Source organism: Silene latifolia, chromosome X, assembly GCF_048544455.1.
Source record: "Silene latifolia isolate original U9 population chromosome X, ASM4854445v1, whole genome shotgun sequence".
Lineage (NCBI taxonomy): Eukaryota > Viridiplantae > Streptophyta > Magnoliopsida > Caryophyllales > Caryophyllaceae > Silene > Silene latifolia.
The window spans coordinates 126,946,096-126,970,456 of record NC_133537.1 but is presented as its reverse complement, the minus strand read 5'-3'; the positions used below and the strand labels follow the sequence as shown (position 1 = coordinate 126,970,456).

Sequence of the window (24,361 nt, the reverse complement as noted above, 5' to 3'; positions counted from 1 at the left end):
TTCCGGCTTGAACTCTTGGTACTCAAAAGGGTAAGGTGGTGTGACAATGGAAGAGGAGGGCATTTCAAGTTCACCCTTTTGTTTTCGGATAATATACTCGGCCTGTTTTGAAAGGGGAAGTAGATAATTGGTCCGGTGGACGCTTAGACGACAAATCTTTGAAGGCAAAGTAAACGATCTAGCCTCACTAGTGAGCCATCCATACTTGGTGTCAAGAGGGTTATGGGCAACCCACTTGTACTTGTGTATCATAGTATGCATATCAACAAGATGACCACCCTCCTTTGCTTCATACTTGTTATCCTTGTTGAAGTTAGGATCAAAGTATTTAGCTAGGATAGTGACTAGGCCGCCATTGACAATAACGGTAGTGCTTTTCTTCCCACAATCAATGTTGAGCCATCTATCTACCAAAAGCCTTAAAGAGTTGAAAGGCTTGGTGTGTACTCTTCCAATGTTCAAAGCCGATTCAAGAAGAATAAAATCAAGTTTGGTGAAATGGTTGGTATCTTTCCTTGCAATAATGGTGTTTCCTATGACCTTGTGCCATACCCTTATGCCCGGATGGTGGACTAAAAGAGCACGACTCGCGTGAAAATCCTCAAATTTCCTTCCGGAAATTGCCTCCCAAAGAGGGTCGGGGTCATACTTTCCATAATTCTTAAAATAACTCGGTTCATCACTAAGACCCAAAATTTCACCCAATTCCCTAAAGGAAATGCATCTACTAACATTAGCTAGACGAAACTCGAGGTTCTCCCTAGTGTCAACTTTGGTTGCTTTCAAAGAACTCAAAAACTCCAAGGTAAGGGAGGGGTATGTCAATTATTTTGATTCAAACAATTTCTTCAACCCCATTGCTTTGAAAAAGGCTCTAGTTTGCTCAAGGACACCCAACTTATCTAAGGTATCTTCACAAATAAACTTGGTGGATTGAAATGATTTCCTAGCAAACTTGGCAAAAGTATCTCTATGGGTTTTGGAAATAAAATTTACCTCCGGATAATGCAAAAGTTGATCAATTTCCGGAGTCGTAGATGTTGTTGCTCCCATAGAAGGTTGTTGTTGTTGTTGCACTTCCAAGTTTGGGGTTGCTACCACCATAGCCAATGCTTTCTTTGCTTGAAGAGCCTTTTGCCTTTGTGAATGTGTCTTAGCCTTTGGTGCCTTTGTTGCCTTTGTTGCTCCCTTAGTCCTTGCCATTGATGAATTAACCAAGAAAAGAATGAAAAATCTTCAATTTGTAGTGTACCCAAATCGATTTAAAGGTGAAAGGCTTTGCCTTTATAAATTCAAAAATCGACTCAAAGGTTGAAGATTTTGTGCTTGGTTTTGATTTTTATTGAAAAAGGAGTGATTGATTTGTTGTTAAAAGGATGATTTGATTTGATTTTGGTGAATGTAGTTGAGGAATTTTGTTTTTGTGATGGAGAGGATGAGGGTTTTGATGTTTTGAAGTAGTGTTATGAATGAATGAATGAATGAAGGTGGGAGGGGTTTTATAAAGCCCGAAAAAATTGAATCGGGGCAATCCGTGCGGTTTACGCTCAAGACGGGCGGATTATGCACTTTCTGGGTTGGGAAAAACTCGCCTAAAGACGGGCGTCTTTAAGAGAAGACGCTCGGATTCGCTGACACGGACGGGCGGATTCTTGAGAAGACGGACGGATTTCAGATCCCAGAATTTTTCTTGTTTTCCTCAGCAAAGAAGACGGGCGTCTTCCTTTCAAGACGGGCGGATTTTCAGAGACGAGCGGATTGGTGTTCAGGACGCCCGGATTCTCTTACAGTCAAAAATCATTCAAAAATTTAGCTCATAGGGACGTGCGTCTTCTACCCAATACGGTCGGATTGTCTGTAGACGGGCGGATTCTCTTGAATCCGCTCGGATTCGGCCCCTTTGTACCCAGATTCAGTTCTATCCGTGTACAATGCATATCCCTTATCATTCTTCCATTCTTTTTTATATCTCGTGTTCTTCATTGTGGGGGCACTACTAAAGCATGGATAGCCTAGGCAATTGCCATCTCCACACTAAGCTAAAGCACTACACATCAATTGAAATTATTAGTCCCTCCCTCACTTCTCTCAAACATGACAATTATCTTGATCAAAGTAAATAAAAATTCAAAGATGACAAAAATGCAATACAAGAATTGAAATGCAAGTTAGGGAGTTAAAAATATTTACAAATGGTGGTTTAGGGAGGACTCCACCAAACTCTCATTCTTGATGAGATGTCAAGGGGGCATGTCCAAGGTGTTGTTGATGTTGCTCAACACCTTGAAGAAGTAATCAAAAGCTTGTTCATTATCATGGTAGAGGTCTTCAATAGACCTTAGCCCTTGTTGTCGGTCTTGATCGATGGCATTACCAATGTAGGAATTAAAAATCCCTTCAAATTCGTCGTCCCAAAGACCACAAACTTCATTAAGTTGATCATTGAAAATCTCTTGATTTGATGGTGACAACTTTCCCAAATTCTTTTCTTGGCCAATGAGGCCATCTTATTCTTCTTTGATTGATTTTGATGAGCTTTGCAAGCTCTCCTTGTCACAATTCACTTGCTCTTTGAATGGAGCATCTTCAATTTTCTTCTTCCATTGGAGTTCCGATTTCTTCCTTTCATCCTTTCGGCTATAATGATCAATCATGAAACACGGTTCATGCAAACGAGGAGCTCTCATAGTCTTGTCAAGATTAAAGGTTATGCTTTCATCTCCCACTTCTAGAGTGAGCTCACCATGTTTCACATCAATCACCGCACCCGCGGTGTGTAGTAAAGGTCTTCCTAGAATGATTGTAATGTTGGAATCTTCCTCCATATCAACAATGACAAAGTCCACCGGGATGAAAAACTTCCCAATTCGCACGGGGACATCTTCCCATATCCCTAATGGTGTCTTCGTCGATCTATCGGCCATTTGGAGTGTGATGTTGGTGTATTTAAGCTCTCCCATCCCCAACCTTTTACTCACCGTGTACGGCATAACACTCACACTAGCCCCTAGATCACATAAGGCTTTGTTGATCGTTGTGTCGTTAATGGTACACGGTATTGAGACGCTTCCCGGATCCTTTAGTTTTGGAGGTGAACTCCCTTGAAGTATTGCACTACTCACCTTAGTGAAGGCGATAGTCTCAAGTTTCCGGATCGACTTCTTCTTTGTGAGGATATCTTTCATGTATTTCGCATAGGCTGGCACGTGATTTATTAATTCCGTGAAAGGAATTGAGACTTCCAAATTCTTCACAATTTCCATAAACTTTCCAAGTTGGTCATCAAATTTGGGCTTGGCTTGACGACTTGGAAAAGGAAGTCTAATCACAATGGGCTCCTTCTCCTTGACCTTGTCTTCATTTCTCTTTGAAATTTCTTCTTTTGATGATTCTCCATCTTTGGAGTTTTGCACAATTTCTTCCTTATCACTAGCTTCCACAACTTCATCCTCAACTTGCTTCTTCGGTGCTTCATACCTTGTACCACTTCTCAAGTGAATGGCACTAACTGTTTCATGTCTTGGGGATTACTTTGAGGTGGTAATTGCCCCTTTGTCTTTGTGAGCTTGAAGATGCTAGTTGAGTCAATTGTGTTTCCAACATCTTGGTGTGAGCTAGAATGTTGTTGATGGTGGTTTCCTTTGCTTGACTATCTTTTTGCATTTGAGTGAAAAATTCTTGTTGATTCTTTTGCATTTGGAGGACCGCTTTTTGGATATCAAAACCTTGGTCATTTTGGTGATTGTATGGATTTTGATTTTAGTAACCTTGGTTTTGATTGTAAAAGGGTCTTTGATTTTGGTTTCTCATGGGTGGTGGAGTGTATGTTGTTTGAGGGTTTTGAACATTTTGGCTTTTGTATGAGAGATTTGGGTGAAACTTGGTGTTTTCATTGTAATAGTTGGAATAAGGGGTACCACTCTTGTATGCTTGGAAAGCATTCACTTGTTCATTTGTTCCCCTACATTCACTTTGGTCATGTCCCAAAGTTCCACAATTCTCACATATCCCACTTGGGATTGATGAGGATGCCGTCATGGCATTAACATGATGCTTTGGTGATTTTGAGACTTCTTCAAGTCTAGCCATAGCTTTTTCAAACTTCAAATTGATTGTGTCAATATGAGCACTAAGTTGAGCACCCAATTGAGTAACGGAGTCCACTTCATGCTTTCCTCCTCTAGTAGCCTTGCGAGGTCTACTATATTGTGAGTTATGGACCGCCATTTCCTCAATTTTGTTCCATGTTTGATTGTCATCAACTTCACTGAACATTCCATTTGATCCCATGTTGAGAATGTTCCTTGAATCTTCATATAAACCGTTCCAAAATTGTTGTACCAAGAACCATTCGCTAAGTCCATGGTGAGGACATGAGCGACAAATTCCCTTAAACCGCTCCCAAGCTTCATACAAAGATTCTTCATCCTTTTGCTTAAAACCCGTAATTTGAGCTCTTAGCATGTTAGTCTTTTCCGGTGGGTAGAATTTTTTGTAGAAAGCTAGAGCCAACTTCTTCCAAGAATCTATTCCGAGAGTGGCCTTATCAAGGCCCTTCAACCATTGTTTCGCGGTGCCGATTAGAGAAAAAGGAAATAAGACCCATCGAATTTGGTCTTGAGTCACACCGGTTTGAGAGATCGCATCACAATAGTCGCAAAAGGTTTCCATATGAGAATGAGGGTCTTCACTAGGCATCCCCCCAAATTGGCTCCTTTCGACTAATTGGATAAAGGCGGATTTGGCAATAAAATTTCCGGTTAGATGTTGTGGTGTAGGAGTACCATTGGGTAGGTTCTCCTCGGTGGGTACGGAATGTGACGAGAATTTAGGCATTGTAGGTAGATTTTGGGTGGTATTGTGTAATGGGTTCTCCTCTCCTTCTCTTGCAAAAGGGTTGATGAACTCAATAGTTGGTTGAACAACCTCACTAATACCTCTCAAATTCCTCCTAGCAAATCTCCTATTGTTCGTCAAGGTTCTTTTAATTTCACGGTCAAAAGGTAACAAATCACCTTGTGACCTTCTAGACATGCAAAATATCAAACAACTCGAAAACAATTAGAACAAACCTTGAGGAGTTTTACTTCCCCAAGGCGAAGAAAGACACAACTAATAACAATAAAAGGAAATCTAAATCAAGTAAACACCGTCCCCGGCAACGGCGCCATTTTTGATTGGTCCGTTTCGTGTTCACAATTTAAGGTGTAGTCATTGGGTCACGTCCGAATCAAAACAAAATTTATAGCTTCACAAACAACTCTACAATTAGTAAAGAGGCAAGTAAAGGTCGGATCCCAAGGGACGGGTATTGAAATGAGATTTCTATTGCAACTAGTGGTGTCTTATGGGTGTCACAAATTGGGTTGATGTAGAAGGTCACTAAACTAAAATATCAATGGAAATAAACAAGCAAGATAAAATAAAAGGGTTGTAAACAATTGATTAAAAAGCACTAGGGTGTCATGGGATCATAGGGGAATCATGGGAATTGATCATACAAACATGTTCTCAAATTATAAGCAATCAATTATTGTTGTGATGGATTGAGTTGGGTTATATCTTACAATCCTAGGAAAGTTTGGGTCCCGGAGCCGAATCGATTAGATTGTACAACACCTACAAGTCGACTTAGTCTTCCCTACTCAACAACATGCATGGTCTAATGAGACTCGAGTTGGGTTATGTCTTACAAGTCTCATTGAAAAGATAGGAGATGGTGGTAAATGCAAGGATTCATAGGCTTAGCATTTCATCAAATATAACATGTGCATGAGTTGAGATCAAAACAAGCAAGCAAATAAAACATGAAAGCATATTAATTTAAGCATGAATCATTCCCCATGTTGGTTTCCCCTAATCACCCATTAACCCTAGATAAGAGACTACTCACTCATTATCATGTTGATCATGCTAGCAAGGTTGTCAATCATACCAACAAAAGGAAACATGATGAATAAATGAAAGTAATTAACAATAATTAAAGAGGGATTAAGAGAATTATTCCTACTAATGATTCCAATAATAAAGCAAAGATAAAAGAAGTACTTGATGCTTGATTGAGAGGTTGTCAATCTCCCAATAATAACCCAAATAATCTTCAATTACCTAAAATAAAGGATGAACAAAAGAGAGATTAAGGAAATAAAACTTGTATTAGAACTTGATTAATTGTTGATTATAAAATTAAAGAGAGATTTGATTTGTATTAACTACTCTAATTATTGATAAGAAGAACATGCCCTTCTAATTAGACTAATGGGGTATTTATAGTGGAAATTAGGGGGATGCATTCGGGTTAACTAAGGGCTAAACTAGTAATTACACTTTTTAGATTGAGCAGGGAGGAGCCGGTATTTTTCCAAGGAAGGGCTTCTTTCTTTGTAGCTTGGAGAAGACGAAATTGCGGCCAGAGGAATCCGAGCGGATTAGTGTCGGGACGGGCGGATTCTGGCGGTGGAACACGAGCGGCTTTGGAGGAATCCGGGCGGATTGTGGCAGTGCTAACCCGAGCGTCTTGGGATGAAACCGCACGGATTGTGCTGGTGGAGGACGGCCGGATTGTAGTCAATCCGCACGGATTGTTCTTCAGCAAGATTTCTTCTTCTTTTCTTCATAAATTTCTTGGGGACTCAAGGATCCTTTCTCAACATTGCTCATCTACTATAATATGTACAAAGGCCTTCTAAACTTGTCTCTCCTTGATGCTTGGTCATTGGATTCGATCAATTTAGTCTCGTTTTGCCATGAAAATGCAAGATTCTTACTCCTTTCCTACCAAGGGATCAAAATCTCAAAGAATATGCAAAACAAAGAACTAAAGATAATAAACGACCCAAATATGCACTAAAAAGCATGGGAACAAGGTTAATTCGGGGGCTAAATATGCGCTAATTATGGTCACATCACTCATTTATGCTATCTTACCTTGATTCCCCTATGATCCCATGACATCCTAGTATCCCTTTATTATTTGTTTACATCTTTATTTACTTTATTGCTTTCATTAGTTTAGAATCTTCAAACCAAATCAATTGTGACAACCCTAAGTGCTACTACAATTAGATTGAACAATTTGAGTACCCACGTCCCGTGGATCGACCCCGACTTGCTTTCTATGCTAATAGTTGGGTATAAATGTGTTTGAGGGCGTACAACGACACGCTCATCACTCGATAAAAGCGAAGCCTACAAAACCTTGCTTGTTTGTAGACACAGGGTACAGTTTTTTAACCGCAGTGAAACCGGAGTCATGAAGCATTTGCGTCAACCACCCAAAATCAGGGTTTAAACCCTTTCCATTCACATCATAATGAACCGGGAGATTATGGGGAATGCAAGTAAAAGGCTCTGCGTAATGAAAACATGATTGTAGCTTCGATACACCAGCCATATTTTATTTAGAGAGAAATTTAGAGAGAAATTAAAGAGTATATGTTTGATAATTTAGATTTTGACCTAAGACATTATGAAGACATATTTATAGAATTATTTTGGTCAACTTGAATATTATTGAGCAAATTGAATATTTATTAAAGTTTTGATAAAGTTTTGCATGCATTGGTCAAGCTGAGAAATCTAATCAAATAGTGACAACGGTTGCATTGAAAAACCGTTCTTTCATAATAGAAAATGATAACGATTACAAGAAAATCGTATCTATAACATAACAACGGGTACCACAAACCGTTGTTGGTGTTAATTTAGTAACGGTTTTCGAAATGTTGTTTTCTTAAACTGGTAACAGTTGTCTAACAACCGTTGATAAGAGTGATTTTATAACGAGCTTTTGGAAACCGTTAAACGTTTTTTATAACGGTTTGTTAAGCAGCCGTTGTCACATTATAACAACGGTTTTCGAGGGAAACCATTATTCTCATTAGCGCGGTCTAGATTTCCGACAATATTTAGAAAACAGTAATTTAAGTGTCATTATTAAATGTATTAAACCGTTGTGATACGCTTCTTATTGATGGCCAGATTTGGCGTAATGTTTCATTTATTGTGAGTGCTTATATCTTCCAAAACTACGTGTGACTTAACAGTATATTTGGTAAACTACTTGAAATATGGGAATTTTCCTTTCATGATAAATTAGGAAAACAGCTCATTTCACATTTTGTAGTAGTTGTTTTTCCAAGGTATTTCCACACTATCGACAACTGAAACTGAACTTAAAAATGTTATTTCCGTGTATGGTTCTATGCCTATCACATTTGCTACTTTCTGATTCTGCAGCATCTCGTGGTATCTTGTTCTCGTATGCCCCCAATTAGGTCTCTTTTTTCCTATTATTGTTTTAAATATTCAGATCCAGTTTCTGATGTTAAGTTTAATCTGTGTTGTAGGGAGAAAAGAAAAAGGGAGGGAGTAGTCAACAGTCAACACTGCCCAAAAGAAGCATCTTAATGATTGTGAACAGATCACAATACCACAGAAGAAAAACAAAAACATGATAAGAGTATTCAGAATGCATTGTTTTCTCCTGGAGTCACAGAGAAGTGCACTAATGACTTGGAGCCAGAGTCTAATTGCAAGAGGTATTTATCTCCCTACTCTTGAAATGACATTTTCAATCCATTGTTTCTAGACGTCATGTGAGAGCACGTCTGGCTTCCATTAAAATTGTTGTTCGATGTTTAACAAGATAAGATTGTTTAGGTATTTTTTACCGAGTTGGTTGATTCGGGTCAATGCGGTCTTACTCGTCGGATACTTGATTGTTTGTTAGTATGATGGTATTTAAATAAGGAAATAAAGTACGAAATATAAATTAACACGTGAGATTTGGTGACGCAGAAAACCCAATGTGGGAACAACCGCGGGAGGGACGACACCCTGCCAAATATTGCACTAGCTTTGAATGGGACGATGATTACAATTGTATCGTAATGCTAGTCTTGCTAACACGAGGTACCGTGTTGATGAGATCTCGAGTGAATGTATGTATGCGTATGTGAATGAATGTCCTCTTCTTTGATTGCTTCCTTAGCTATTTATAGGGCAAGAACCCTAGATGTGTCCTACTTTGATTATGGAAAGGGAATATAATTTTCATAATAACTCTTTCCATGTTTGACCGTCTCCCTCAATTCTTCCTGATCTCCCTGACTTCTCCCTAACTTCTCCCTGAATACTCTTTCCTAAATCCAAACGCTTCGTTCAATGGGCCTCAGCCTTCTTTTCGCGCTCGTGCCGGACCATTCGTCCTATTCCGTGCTTCCTACAACTGTGGGCTCCCCTTCTCTTACCCCTTTTCTTATGATCCATTTATTTATCAAGTGGGCCTTTCCCTTTTGAGTCATTTTTAGCCCAAACAGTTTGCCCCAAATTTCTTGTGAAGTACGCTTCGAGGTGTCGAGCACGGAATTTACCTAGTCGACTGTTAAAACCCTAAGCCGTCATTTGCACCCCTTTTCATGCAAATCCATCATTTCAGCCGCCCACCTCCTCTTTTCTCGCACCCTACTCCCTCTCTCTTCCTTTATAACCCCAACATCCTTTCTTCACTTCATTAATTACAAAATCATTTCATAAAAACTCTCCCTCTCTCTCTCCCAAATCCTTAATCTTCCTTCCCTCATTCCTCTGCCGGCTTCACTGTTCTACTCCCGTCGTTACCAGGTATTTCTTCCTTCTTTTCTTCTTACTTCCCATTTTCTCTTTCTTCATCATGGGCAAAACCCGACACTCATCATCGACTTCCACACCTACTGGCCGCAATCTTGATCCGGTCTTTCCTTCTCGGGGACTCTTCACTCACCCCCATGACTGTGACTATGCCTTGACCTCTGCTGACATCCCTATGATCAAGGGTTTGCTTGGTCTTGGTGACGGGGTGTATATCGCCATCCCTGAACCGAGTCAAAAAGCTGATGCCCTTCGTCCAGGATGCGTTTGCTTTTATTTATACCCATTTAAATATGGTCTCTGCTTCCCTTTTCTTAAACTCGTCCAAGACTTCATCTTTGCAAACAACTTTGCCATGGCACAAATTTTCGCCAATGTCTGGAGGGTTCTTCTTTACTCCTTAGCCGCTTGTCAAAATACTGGCAACTCTATCTCTCTGGGCGATCTGGCCCACATGTACCATACCAGGTCCCTGGATAGGGGCCAGTTCTCACTCCGGGGCTCTGGAGAGGCTCCCTTCGGGCATGTGCAAATCTCGAGATGAGAAGTGGTTTGAGGATTTCTTCTTTGTGAGGAAGGACTCTATCCAGCCGCCTGCCGACTATATCTTCGAGAAATTGGTCATAATTTCGAGTAAGTAGCCTCCCTGTCACCTAATTTGTTTTATCTTGCTGCTTACTAGCTTACTTCATCGCCCTCGCGCAGGTCCCTGCTACCTGACTCGTATTGGTGCCCAGTTCCCTTCCCGTAGCAAGTTGTTTTGTATCCCTGAATCTGAGAGAAAATTTCATGACCCGCTTCCTGGTTTCTCACCTGCTTCCTCCTTCAACCCCCTTCAATCAGCTCACAACATGTCTTCTAGTAAGCCTCTTACAGTTGTTTCAGTTTGCATGCTACTTCACTGACTGCTTTAATTTTTCTAACGCCTGAGATGATGTCTGCTTGCAGGTTCAAAAGTTGATCCTCTGGAAATCCTCCAGAGCGCCAAAAGAAAGAGATCTACTGCCAGTCCTGACGTGGCATCTGCCTCCAAGAGGAGTGCTCCTGCTACCTCTTTCTAGACTCCTCCTACTCATTCCAGTTCTGCTATGCCTGAACCTTTGGAGGTTGATCCATTGTCTCGCCATCCCCCTACTCCTCCTACCAGTCCTCGTGCCTCAGCTAGCGGAGGCACCATTGCTCACTTCCCAGAGGGTTTTGGGAATGTTGATAAAGTGCCCTACTGGCCAGAGATCGACCAGCTGCTCTTCCCTCCTCTAAAAGAGGCTTTCTCGAAATTTTCTCCAGAGGAGATGGCTGAGAACGATGTGCACAACGCCTTTATGGTAAGTGATCTTCGTCTTCAACCTGTTCCAAAATATATTTTTTTTTGAATCCTTCTTGCTGACTTTTGATTTTTCCTTCCCCAGACCCTTTAGTCTAGTCTTTACAACAGGAAGATGATCAACATAGTGCACACCACCAGTCGCGCCACCAATGCCAAAAACCAAGAGCTGAAGGGGACAGTTGCCGATTTGGGACAGCAGCGATCTGATCTGAAGGAACGCGTGGTGGAGCTGAAGGCTGAGCTTGCTGGTGCCAAGAAGAAGTTGAAGGAAGGGGTTGATCAGCTGACACGCACTCAAGAGGTGTGCAGCACCTTCTCTGATTCCCTTAAGCGTTATGACGAGAAGATCAGCGAGCTGATCTCCCTGGCCACCAATGTCGTTGCCTATGCTACCTGGCGGGAAAAAATCAGCTGGATGCTTGCTGCTTTTGAGGAGGCTCCAACCCAGCAAGCTGTAGAAGAGGAGGAGAAGCAGCTGGAGATGCTCTACCCCACCCCACCTGATCTGAGTGCGCTGATGCCTGAAGTGTGGGAGGTGAATTCTCATACACTGGCTGAGCAGCCTTCTGAGAGATCTTTGGATTCCCAGCAATCGCCGCCGACGAGCTCGGGAGGCTATGGCGGTGAGGGTGAGCAAGCCGATCTGGTACCAAATCAAGGTCGCAGTGCAGGAGATGATGCAGTGGAGGTCATTAATGTGAACGATAATTAAGTTTTTTTTTATCAATGAACTTTTTGGTAGTCTGGCCCAGTGGTGGCAAACTTGTAAGTTTTTTAAACTCTTTCTGGTAGTGTCTCCAAGGTGGCGATTAAACTCTGGGGCCGTATTTTGGCCATGTTTTTGGAATGCCCCTTGCCTTAGTTTTGGCAAGTTTAACTTATATCCTGTGTGCTAGATTTTGTTTTTCCTTAGCTTAGGAGGTTGCCGTGTTAGCCTGTTGGCTGATTTAGGCGAGTCATGTCATTCTGAGGAGGCTGACTCAGACTCAGCTAGCTACCGTGTCAGTCCGTTGACTGATTTAGGCATGTGCCGCAATGTAAGGAGTGTTAGAAATATATGATCTCATTAATTTACATATTCATATATGAATTAATTTATTTAGTCATAAAATAAATTGTTGATCTTATGCATGCAAACTAAATAACAAGAGATGAGAAAATCGTTTTCTCACCATCAAAAATTCGGCCAAATGGGCACAAATGAAGGTCTCCTACCTTCATTTGTTCTTGAGCTAGAAAATACATAAGGATGATCATCCATGACTTCAAATAGAAGCCCTCCAATAAGTAGCACCCAAGACTATCCCAAAATCCCACAAAATAATATGTACTAGATATTTGTAATGTGGTTTACCTTAAAATCGATTACTAATACTCATATACTACTACTAGTATTATTAAGGATTGATTTGTACAAATTTGATTCATAAAAATATTTTTTATGAAGAACAAGAGAGAGATTGTTGTGTTTTTCATAAAACATGAGAGAATAAAAATTGAGAGAAAAATCTCTCAATTGTTACACCTAAAAACCGGTGGGTGGGGGAGTTTTAGGACCCTTTTTCTTTTTCCTTTTTGTCTTCACAAGACTAATTAGTGTAAGCCTTTGTCATAGTCAAGTCACTATCAAATGTCATGGACAAATGAATAAGACAAATGAATAAGACAAAACTATTAAAAATGCCCACCAATTTTCGGTTATCATGTGTAATATGGAGTCCATTTTATTTTTGTCAATTGTACAATTGTATGTCATGTGACATGTGACATGTCTTATGTCATGTTTTAATTTAAAATGCATATTTAACAAATTAAATATCATTTACAAATAAAATAAAAATGGTCATTTAAATACTAGTTAGTATAATTCACAACATCTTGTAATTATAACTAACTTATCATTCTCATCTCGCGTGTTTCGCAAACACCGATTAATTTTAGTAATATAACTTCTTAAATTACTAAATAAAATCTTATTTAATCACATTATAATAAGATGTTATTTTCTCTCTTATGATAATAATTTGTTCAATTTTAAGGAATTAATTCATCTGTATCGACATACAATTAATTAACCTTTTTTTTCAATTAAGGGAATCGTCCTTTAGGTGTGAGCTCAAGGGATCAACTGATCACCACCGTCGCACGACAGTAATGTCAAACTCTAGCCAGCCAATCATTACCGATATGTGTGGACCAGTTGACTATATATGTAATGTATCATCCCTTTCGTATTCATGTTATGAGATTTAAATATGTGATCAATATGATCGACAATTGTGATCGCATTATTGTCAGGGACACTTACTCCAACAATCTCCCACTTGTCCTCGAAAAGTGTGCGCCACCAATTCTCTTGTCCTATTACTATCTCCCACTCAATGCAAGGTGTCTTTCGGGTCGTACTTGCAAGTGATCATATCGAGAGTGGTTTCCTCGATCTGGAGAATAACTGATATGACCGGAATTATCTACCATAGATACCTTCCGAGCGTGGCCACGCATTTCCAGTTCATTACTCCTCGAGTGGCCCTGAGATATTGTTTTAACCCTGACAAGGGGGTGGACAATTCCTATCGCACTTATTCCCTTCGACAAGCCACAGCCATCATAACCCAAAATATGCCCATTTGACCCCATTTACGAAGGTCGTAGTAACATATATCAAAGCTAATCTGAAACTGTGCCATCTTAGGCGAACAGTCTTTAGTCAAAAGAATCGACTCATTAGAATATTATAGTAGCTCTCGCAACGACCAGGCTATATAAATTTGCCAGAACTCTATAAGCGGTCACTGCCCGACAAAGTGTTCCTAACAGTCTGCCTATGTGATCGACTAGTCATCTCACATGACTGTATGGCACTGAACTTGCCATCAATCGCATCACACTCTAGTCACTTCTAGACGTCACCTCATACAAGTGACTATGGGCGAATACCACGTTAATCCGGGTTCACTTTAACGGGGTTCAATATTGTCATACAACCCGTTTGGATGTAACAAAGTTTAATAAAAGAGTTTTAAAGTAAAACGCGAACGACAAATGCGACTATCACATATGAATAGTCAATGCCTGATTATTATTTCATATTATATAATCTAATTTTATCTTGTATGTAGTTGTTCATCTCAATCCAATTGAAATGACATGACTCATCATGTTAAGCCTATGAATAGGCATTGTAAGTAGGTTTTAGCAACTCCCTGCTCAACCTTGCTACATACTTGTTTTCCTTTAAGTAATGTATACATTTGCATTACAAAACTTTCGAGTACGTGTCTAGATCCAATCTAGACATAGGCTTTCTTGCCTTAAAATAGCTCCCACTTGTTTTCACAAAGTGTGCGGGACTTATCCCTCTTGCACATCCCATGATTGCAAGTGTACTCAATTTCCGTTGTAAATATTTCTCATTGTTCTTTATTGCCTAGAACGATTCTAGAAAATCTATTTCTTAAATAACATAGCCATAATGGTATCTTAACCATCCTAATGTGTTTTGATTATGGTTTTGTTGGAAACCATGCGCAATCTCAATTGTCAATTGTCATTTGTGTAACACCCTTACACAAAATTGCATCAAAAACACTTTGTTTTACATCCTTAATGCTTCTGCAAGCACTTAAGGGTAATCTTTATGGCTTACTGGGTAACTATTACTTAAATTCGATTTGAAACAATTCATCATACTCAAGGTATATGAAGTGTTATACATCATTTCCCATTTAATTGATTCGGCAGCGGAAGCAAATGGAATCAATCAAATATGTTCAACTCGATTGAACTAGTCATGAATCTTATCAACATAAGACTCCTTATTTGACATTAATATCATGTAGATTTATCTCCATAAATCCGGATATTAAAGATGTACTATATTTCCCCAAAGTCTTAAATCATTCGCAATGATCAATATGTCATCCATATATAAGACTACTAAAATTTCCGTAACTCCCACTAAACTTCATGTATAAACACAACTTCTCGACTTATCGGGAAAAAATTTATACCATGATCAAATCATTGATTCCAACTCATTGATGTCCTACTCAAGACCATCTCTTAAGTTGCACATTATCTTAGGATTGCAAAAAAAAAAACTCATAACATGTATCGAATACATTTCTTCTTTGAAGAAGTGGGTTTCTGGATTTACTTTCTATATATCTCATCATAATGAAATACAATCCTTAGACTTAAGCTTCTCAATTAGTGCAAAACCCTTTGCTACCAATCAAGCTTTGAAATCTCTCTTTGATATCCAACAATTCCACTTGGAATTTATTTCGGATTTTTATGGCTCTAAGCCTTGTATTGAGTTGTGACTTAAACACTCTCATGTAAGTCATATGTTTATTACTTTCCAGAAGTAATTAACTTGAATCAAACAATTTCTTTGTAAGTTGTAAGCTCTTTACTTTCTTAAAAGTAACATGAATTCATCATCTTCAACAAGTGATGACTTTAACCTCCTAAGTTTTGAAGAAACAATGTCTTACACAAAACGTCTCATGTAGCCAAGAAAGACTAGTTTCTTGCGACATACAATTCTTTTGTGGCTCATGTAGCCAAGAAAGACCAGTTTCTTGCGACATACAATTCTTTTGTGGCTCTTGAATATTTTCTCCCACTCTGTCTTCTAGAAATAAACTTGTTTTCTAGTAAGACAGTTTCACGAGCCACAATCCCGTTGTACTCGTGATTATAGTAAGGAAAAATGAGCATTTGTTTCTTTTGAAAATTTACAAACATGGTACCCTACCATTTTATATCTCATATGATTCGTTTTAGATTTAGTGGAAAAATAATTTAGACAAAATGATAAAATCCCCAAAAGGAGCAAGTAACTCAAAGTAACTTGATTGAAATCCAAAACATATCGAATAGCGTTTGAATTCTTTATGCAACCACACATTATCCCATAATGCGTGCTAAGAGAGATTAATTTGTGATACTATATCACATTTCCTTTGGCTTATATCAAAGTCTTCACTTTGATAATCCCATCACGACTAAATCGTGATTCTTTGAACTCTTTGAACTTCTTCAAAGATTTCTCTATTTACCTTATTAAGTGAACACAGTAGCGTTAACTTAAATCGTTGGTAAAAGAAAATCATCAACCTATTTTGGATCAATGATTTACAACCTCGATCTCCTTTTCAACAAAAAGGCACGAGACATCTTGCTTTGAATACAAGATACGCATATACCATAAGATCTAATGGTTTCAAGAGTACTCGATAACTCTTTCCGTTCATCATTCCAGAATCTAAGGTTCAATCTTGGGTTACCAATTTGAGTCTTGCATCATCTACATGATATATCATTCTAGTTTGGTTTAGAATATAATTACTTTGATAATGGGCTAGCCATACATCAAATCATGGTGTATAGGGTCACAAAAGTGAAACCTCTTTTGTATCTTAACAAGTTTATATTCTTATTTAGAGTTTATGCACTTAATAATCACAATTAAGTACAACTCTAAACCCAAAAACTAGATTGAGTACACAATGACTCTATCTCTCAACATCATTGTTGTTAGTCGTCATATTCTAATCATCCTATGTATCAAATACAATGATGAAAACCACCACCGGTTTCTAATATTGACGAAGTAGTACTAGCAAAATTTATGTCAATCAAATAAACATTTAAAGAAGAAGGTCCCATTAGATGTCTCACAACTAACTTGCTAATTCTTCAATAATTTGGGGTAGTTTCCTTTCTAGTGTCCAACAATTAAGATAATGGAAACTTTATCAGTCGGGATTGATAGGTTTAGTATCGTTATTCTCAATAACTTTACTTTTAACATTACCTTGTATCAATTCCATTCTAATTTTACTTCTTTGAACTTCGTCCTTTTCTTAACGGTTTAAGAGAATGCTCTCACTCATTTCAATGAGTCTTTGCTTAGAGAAGCAAAATTGAATTTCATGAAGACTACTCTTCATTTTATTCGTTTAGTCTTAAAACTTTCATTGAAGTGGTTGCGGTATTTTGGTCTATTACGATTTCCAACAAATCTAATCACCAAAATGATTTAACGTTTCAAAGTACTTAACTCAATTAAGCATATGAGAACCAATTTATTGTAAGTAGATATGTTAGTCAAAAATCAAAAACCCTTTTGATCACGAATAACTTTCATCTATACTCTTCACAAGAGATCCTTACAATGGATAATACGAGGTTTTTAGAAGAAAAATTCAAATTTTGTCTTTAGTTACGATGTTTTAATGGAGATTTGAATCAAAAATCGAAATGATATCGTATATGAATTGTGGTAAAGAAATAGAACAATATGATTACGGAATAGTGGAAAACTTAACATTTATCGTTTTATTAATACTTGTAAATAACAAGTAAAGCATTTACATAGTGACCTCTACCCAACTATGATAAATGATTCCAAGATCCAAATTCATATTAACTTGGGCATCGGTAAAGCCGAATACAACCCTCATCAATATAACTCGGTGGATTAACTCTTTAATCGATTTTACTTTTAGAACTCTTGGTCGATAAAATTACATTAATATTTATCTTTAGCCCGAAACACATCCGGCAACCGTCGAGAATACTTTCGTTGAGTTCAACCCAAATTTCGAGTAAATGTGTCCATGATCCAATTTACATCAACTTGGGCATCGGTAAAGCCGAATACAACCCTTATCTTTATAAATTCGATGGGTAGACATTTATCACCCACTTCCCCTACGTAACAAGGTTTGTACCCCGGTAGGGCCGAGTGCACTCCCTCATGAAATAGGTTTTCATGGTTTCTACTTTTTGGTAAGGCTAAGTCTCAATTGTTTATTTTTAGCGAGAGGTCATGTCAATTTATTATCTATCACGTTTTAAGTGAACTAAAGCGGTAAACTACGATAATTGTAATTGACACGGTCGATAAACTCGATTTAAAATGCATGTTTAGTTATGGCGATTTAGCGATGCATGCAACATATAATAAAATGCAAAGCATAAAAAAATCCTAGTATGGCCTTCTTAAAAAAGTAAATCTAATAAACTATTACAAATTCGGAAACCAACTCCTTTGGTCCCTTGAACTTCGGTCTTGGCACGCATTTTAAGGCAACACTTTCTTTGATAGATCGCCTTCTCGAATGGCACCGTCTTCAAGGAACTCCGGAATAATTAAATTACATAATTTCCTATGATACATTTGTAATTAAAATAAAATAAATCTATTAATTACAAAACGGTGATACGAGATCACAAAAATTACAACCGAATCGATATTCCCATACATTTCGGGTAATATCAATTAAAACTAAGGCCATACTAAGTAAAATTACATAATTCAAAAATTACGTAAAATTAAAATATGACAATCATAAATAAAATGCAGCATTATAATATGTATGAACATGCTAGATTTTATGCTAAATCGCCTTTAAAAAGAGCCAATATCGTATATTTATCGGTTTTTACGGATTTGCTTGATTTAACCTTTTAAAATCACAATAATTACATAAATTCATATTTATGTACAAGTTAATTACCCTAACCATCTTAAGACTCAAAATTAGTCTCCACTAATATTTTGACAATAATTAAACTTGATTTCTTAATATTGTTCATAAATGGACCCAAAAATACAAAATTTATGCTATAAACCTCAAATTAAATCATAAGAATTTCAAATAATTTCAAAATTTGAAATTTAAACTCATGAACATTCTGGAAAAATACCATAACACTCATAATGTTCAAAACTTAGGTTAAAAATTTCAAAAATTTATCGAGAAAAACAATGTTGCGGTTTATCGATTTTAACAATTATGACCATACAAATATGAGAAAAATTATTCATCAACTTTTCACTTTTAGATCTGAAAAATATGATAATATGCAACATGTGACATTTTTTCTTTAGTCATGAAGTATGTTTTAGCATTATTACTAATTATAATCACTATTTATGTGATTTTTCATCAAAAATTTATAAATCATGCATATTAACCTATTTATCCATTTAAATACGATTTAAACTTGAAAAATCCATATTTCGAGCAATAGAACTCATTTTATCATGAAAATTTACAGACCATCAGTAGATAATATATGTGATAACATATCCAAAAACCACTGAAACAATCGAAGTTTAGCTATTTTTCGTCCAAAAATGACATTTTTATCATAAAAATCACATTTTAATGCCAATAATCTATAAAATGAACAATAAAATCCATAAATAAACCAAAATGTCCTAAAAATCGCTTAGGACCAGAAACTTTTAACATGAAAGGCTTTTTTTAGGTTTATCTTCATAAAACCAAATTAATTAGTTTTGTATGTTAATCATATAACTCGGAAAACTATAAACCGATTTGCATGCAAACAACCTAAGGCTCTGATACCACTTGTTAGAAATATATGATCTCATTAATTTATATATATTCATATATGAATTAATTTATTTAGTCATAAAATAAATTGTTGATCTTATGCATGCAAACTAAATAACAAGAGATGAGAAAATCGTTTTCTCACCATCAAAAATTCGGCCAAATGGGCACAAATGAAGGTCTCCTACCTTCATTTGTTCTTGAGCAAGAAAATACATAAGGATGATCATCCATGACTTCAAATAGAAGCCCTCCAATAAGTAGAACCCAAGACTATCCCAAAATCCCACAAAATAATATGTACTAGATATTTGTAATGTGGTTTACCTTAAAATCGATTATTAATACTCATATACTACTACTAGTATTATTAGTGATTGATTTGTATAAATTTGATTCATAAAAATAATTTTTATGAAGAACAAGAGAGAGAGTGTTGTGTTTTTCATAAAACATGAGAGAATAAAAATTGAGAGAAAAATCTCTCAATTGTTACACCTAAAAACCGGTGGGTGGGGGAGTTTTAGGACCCTTTTTCTTTTTCCTTTTTGTCTTCACAAGACTAATTAGTGTAAGCCTTTGTCATAGTCAAGTCACTATCAAATGTCATGGACAAATGAATAAGATAAAACTACTAAAAATGCCCACCAATTTTCGGTTATCATGTGTAATATGGAGTCCATTTTATTTTTGTCAAATGTACAATTGTATGTCATGTGACATGTGACATGTCTTATGTCATGTTTTAATTTAAAATACATATTTAACAAATTAAATATCATTTACAAATTAAATAAAAATGGTCATTTAAATACTAGTTAGTATAATTCACAACATCTTGTAATTATAACTAACTTATCATTCTCATCTCGCGTGTTTCGCAAACACCGATTAATTTTAGTAATATAACTTCTTAAATTACTAAATAAAATCTTATTTAATCACATTATAATAAGACGTTATTTTCTCTCTTATGATAATAATTTGTTCAATTTTAAGGAATTAATTCATCTATATCGACATATAATTAATTAACCTTTTTTTTCAATTAAGGGAATCGTCCTTTAGGTGTGACCTCATGTGATCAACTGATCACCACCGTCGCACGACAGTAATGTCAAACTATAGCCAGCCAATCATTACCGATATGTGTGGACCAGTTGACTATATATGTAATGTATCAACCTTTTCGTATTCTTGTTATGAGATTTAAATATGTGATCAATATGATCGACAATTGTGATCGCATTATTGTCGGGGACACTTACTCCAACAAGGAGGAGTGGCCGTGTCAACCTTAAAGGCTGATTTAGACCAGTCATGTCAGCCTGAAGAGGCTGAACTAGACTCAGCTAGCTGTCGTGTCAGTCTAGTGACTGATTTAGGCGTATGCCGCAATTTTAGACTACTTAACCTTATTCATGACGCAAGGTGTGTTCATCACGTTTAAAGCCAACAAGGGCGTAGTTTAGGCAAGGTTATCGTCGTTCTAGGACCAATGGGACGCTGCAGGATTCTAGTAGCTCAGAGATCCCTACGTTCCATGTTCGTATGCATGCATGCTGGGGCCCTGATTAATTGCGATTAGTGCGAGCTACGTCCAGGGGGTGGTATCAGGGGTAGCTGGGTAAGCATGTTTAGCTGTCAACCAGGCTCCCTTTCGTATGTTCCACAGTCCGCTTGGTGAGGGTGCTCCTTGTGGAGAAAGTAGGTTTGGCATGTTGGAGTGCCACGTGCCTTGTCACCCCGTGTTGGCAGTTGACAGTCCTGCTAGATATACTTCTAACGTACCATAGACATTAGGATTCAAAGTGATGTATCTAGGGAAGCCTGAAAACAGAAAAGTCTATTAGAATGATATGAAGTACCTGACGCCATCTCATGGGGTACCAGAGCAATTGTGGTCCCAAGACGTGCCAGACCATATCGCCCAGTAGTAGTTTGAAAATTAAAAGAAAACAAAAGGTACCAAAAAGGGATTAATGGAATTGGTAGTATGCCTACTACCGGATTTTTAGTTCTTTGCTTAAAATAATTTGGCTTCTCATGGTACATGACTTTGTAGGCTAAAATCTACTTATTATCAAAAGTAATATCTCTTCAGGTGAAGTATGTTCCATGGGTGTTGTATGATTTAACCGTCCATAGTCATCAGTCTGTATGCACCATGGCCAACAACTCCTTCTACCTGGTATGGTCCTTCCCATTTGTAGGTGAATTTACCTGCCTTTCGATTTTTAGTGTTTTGGAACACTTCTCGGAGAACCAGGTCTCCTACCTCCAAGAGCCTGACTTTAACATTCTTGTTATAACTCCTGGCCACTGACTGCTTGTAGGCAACTAGGCGTATTTTGCACTTGCTCGCAGCTCATCTATTATGTCCAGGCTCCTGACCATCTCTTCACTGTTCAGTTCCCCTGTCATACATCCATACCTGTGAGTGGGAACTAGAACTTCTGATGGAATGACTGCCTTCAAGCCAAACACCAGGCTGAAGGGTGTCTGGCTTGTTGCTATCTTTGGCTTTGTTCTATCTGACCATAACACCAGTGGCAACTCATTTGCCCACTTTCCTCCTAACTCCTGTAACCTCCTTCAGATTTTCCATGATGATTTTATTGCTGGACTCAGCTAGCCCGTTAGATTTTGGAGTCCTGGGTGCTGATTTATTTAAGGTGATGTTCCATCTGGCACAGTATCCTTCAGCATCATTGGATATGAACTGTGAGCCATTGTCACATATGATTTCTGATGGGATACCAAACCTGCAGATGATATTACGTTTTATGAAAGAGATGACTTGTTTGTCCTTTACTTCTGTGAATGCTTCTGCCTCTATCCACTTGGAGAAGTAATCTATCATTGCCAGCATCCATATTCTGTTTCCTGTAGCTCTTGGTAGGGGACCTACTATGTCCATGCCCCACGTCATGAACGGCCAGGGGGAAATGATATGATGCAATGGCTCTGCTGGCTGGTGGATCATTGGTGCTGAGCGCTGATAGGCGTCACACTTACGTGCGTATTCTGCTGCATCTGCCTTCATTGTGGGCCAGAAGTATCCTTGTCTGAGAACTTTATTTGCCAGACTCCTGCCCCCTGCATGGTTTCCACATTCGCCACTGTGGAGAGCATGTAACACAGTCTGCGCCTCCTCCTTATCCAGACACCGTAGGTAGGGACCTGCCAGTGACTTCCTGAATAGTATATCGTCAATAAGTATAAACCTGGAGGCTTTTATTCTGAAAGCCCTCGCTTCCTTCTTGTCATCTGAGAGCTTATTATGACGCAGCCAGTCTAGGTAGGGTGTGCGCAAATCCCAGTCGTCTGCCTATGCTGATGGTTTATCAGGCGGCTGGTCAACTGGTTGAGAGCCTTCCCCGGCTTCCGTAGTTATCTGAACTCCCACTTCGTCCTGATTATCCTCCAATTCTCCTTTGTCTACTTCATCTGTCTTCTGGATAGAAGGTTCTAGCATATGTGCGATAGGGATGCTGGGCAGTTCTGTCGGCTTGAACGTTGCCCCCAGAGTTGCTAGGGCATCTGCTTCCACATTCTGATCTCTGGGGATATGCTTAAGTTTGCAAGTTTCGAATTTCTGTTTTAGCTCTTTTGCTATTTTTAAGTATACAATCATCTTTGAATCTCTAGCTATAAACTCATCATTCATGTGGTTGACTATTACTAGAGAGTCACTGGATATGTGCAGGTGCCTGGCCCCTAATTCCAGAGCTAGCTGTATTCCTAATATCAAGGCCTCGTATTCTGTCTCGTTATTAGTTGCCTTAAATTCACATCTTACTGCTTGTGCTATCAGATCTCCTTGTGGTGACCGCAGGATCAACCCTACACATGCCCCCCTTTGGTTGGAGGCTCCGTCAATATGCATCTGCCAGACCTCTGCCTCCCCGCTCCCCTCTATGGTGAGGATTTCCTCATCTGCCAGATTTTGGATGGTTGGGCTGAAGTCTGACACAAAGTCTGCTAGTGCTTGCGATTTGATTGTTGTTATAGGTTCATACTGGATATCATACCCACTAAGGTGAACAGACCACTTCGACATTCTTCCTGACAGTTCAGGCTTCCTCATGATAGATTTCAGCGGGTAGTTGGTCACAACATGTATGGTGTAGGATTCAAAATAAGGGCGCAGCTTGTAAGATGCTACTACCAGTGCTAATACTAATTTTTCGAGAGATGTGTACGTGGTCTTTGCTACCCAGCAGATACTTGCTCACGTAGTATACTGGCTTCTGTTCCTTTTCCTGCTCTCTGACTAGAACGGCACTTACAGCCACTTCTGTGACGGCTAGGTAGAGGAACAATGGTTCTCCTGGTTCTGGTTTCGGCAGCAATGGCGGGCTGCTGAGATAGTGTTTCATCTCTCTGAATGCTTTCTCGTGGTCTGCAGTCCACTCAAACTTATGACTCTTTCTTAATACATCATAGAACAGCCTGCACTTATCGGATGATCTTGAGATGAACCTGATCAGGGCTGCTACCTTACCAGCTAGCCTTTGAACGTCCTTAGGCTTTTCAGGTGACTCTAATTGTAAAACGGCTTTGATCTGCTCGGTGCTGGCTTCTATCCCTCTCATGTTGTCGTGTGACCACGCGAAACAATCCATGTTGTCTTGTAGAAATTTGATTAATTGCTGTCTTAAGCTTCCTGTGCATCCAGCTCTAATTAGCACAGTTCTTTCTGGGTGCAGCTTGTCCAGGTTAATTTGATCCAGCTCTTCTGCTGGGGGCTCGATGTATTCGTCCTGGACAGGCTGTTTCTGTAATTGTTATGCGGGAGGGCTGGCAGTGCACTTTAGCGCCTTCTTAAAACAGCCTCTAGCTTCCTCTTGATCTCCTCGTATTGTCTCTACTCCCCATGGTGTGGGGAATTTTATGCATTGGTGATACGTTGAAGGGACTGCCTTCATCTGGTGCAGCTACGGCCTTCCCAAGATGACATTGTAGGTAGAGGGTTCATCTATGACCAGGTACCTGATCTGCTTATTGACTCCTCCCATGT

The 24,361-nt window shown here is 38.6% G+C and overlaps 1 non-coding gene across 1 annotated transcript; it reads left to right on the top strand.

Annotated features, from left to right (window-relative positions):
• Nucleotides 1-4,357: 4,357 nt before the first annotated feature.
• On the top strand, nucleotides 4,358-4,464 carry LOC141624555 (small nucleolar RNA R71). Its single transcript, XR_012534362.1, has one exon. It is a non-coding gene; the product is annotated as a small nucleolar RNA R71 (small nucleolar RNA).
• Nucleotides 4,465-24,361: the final 19,897 nt, after the last annotated feature.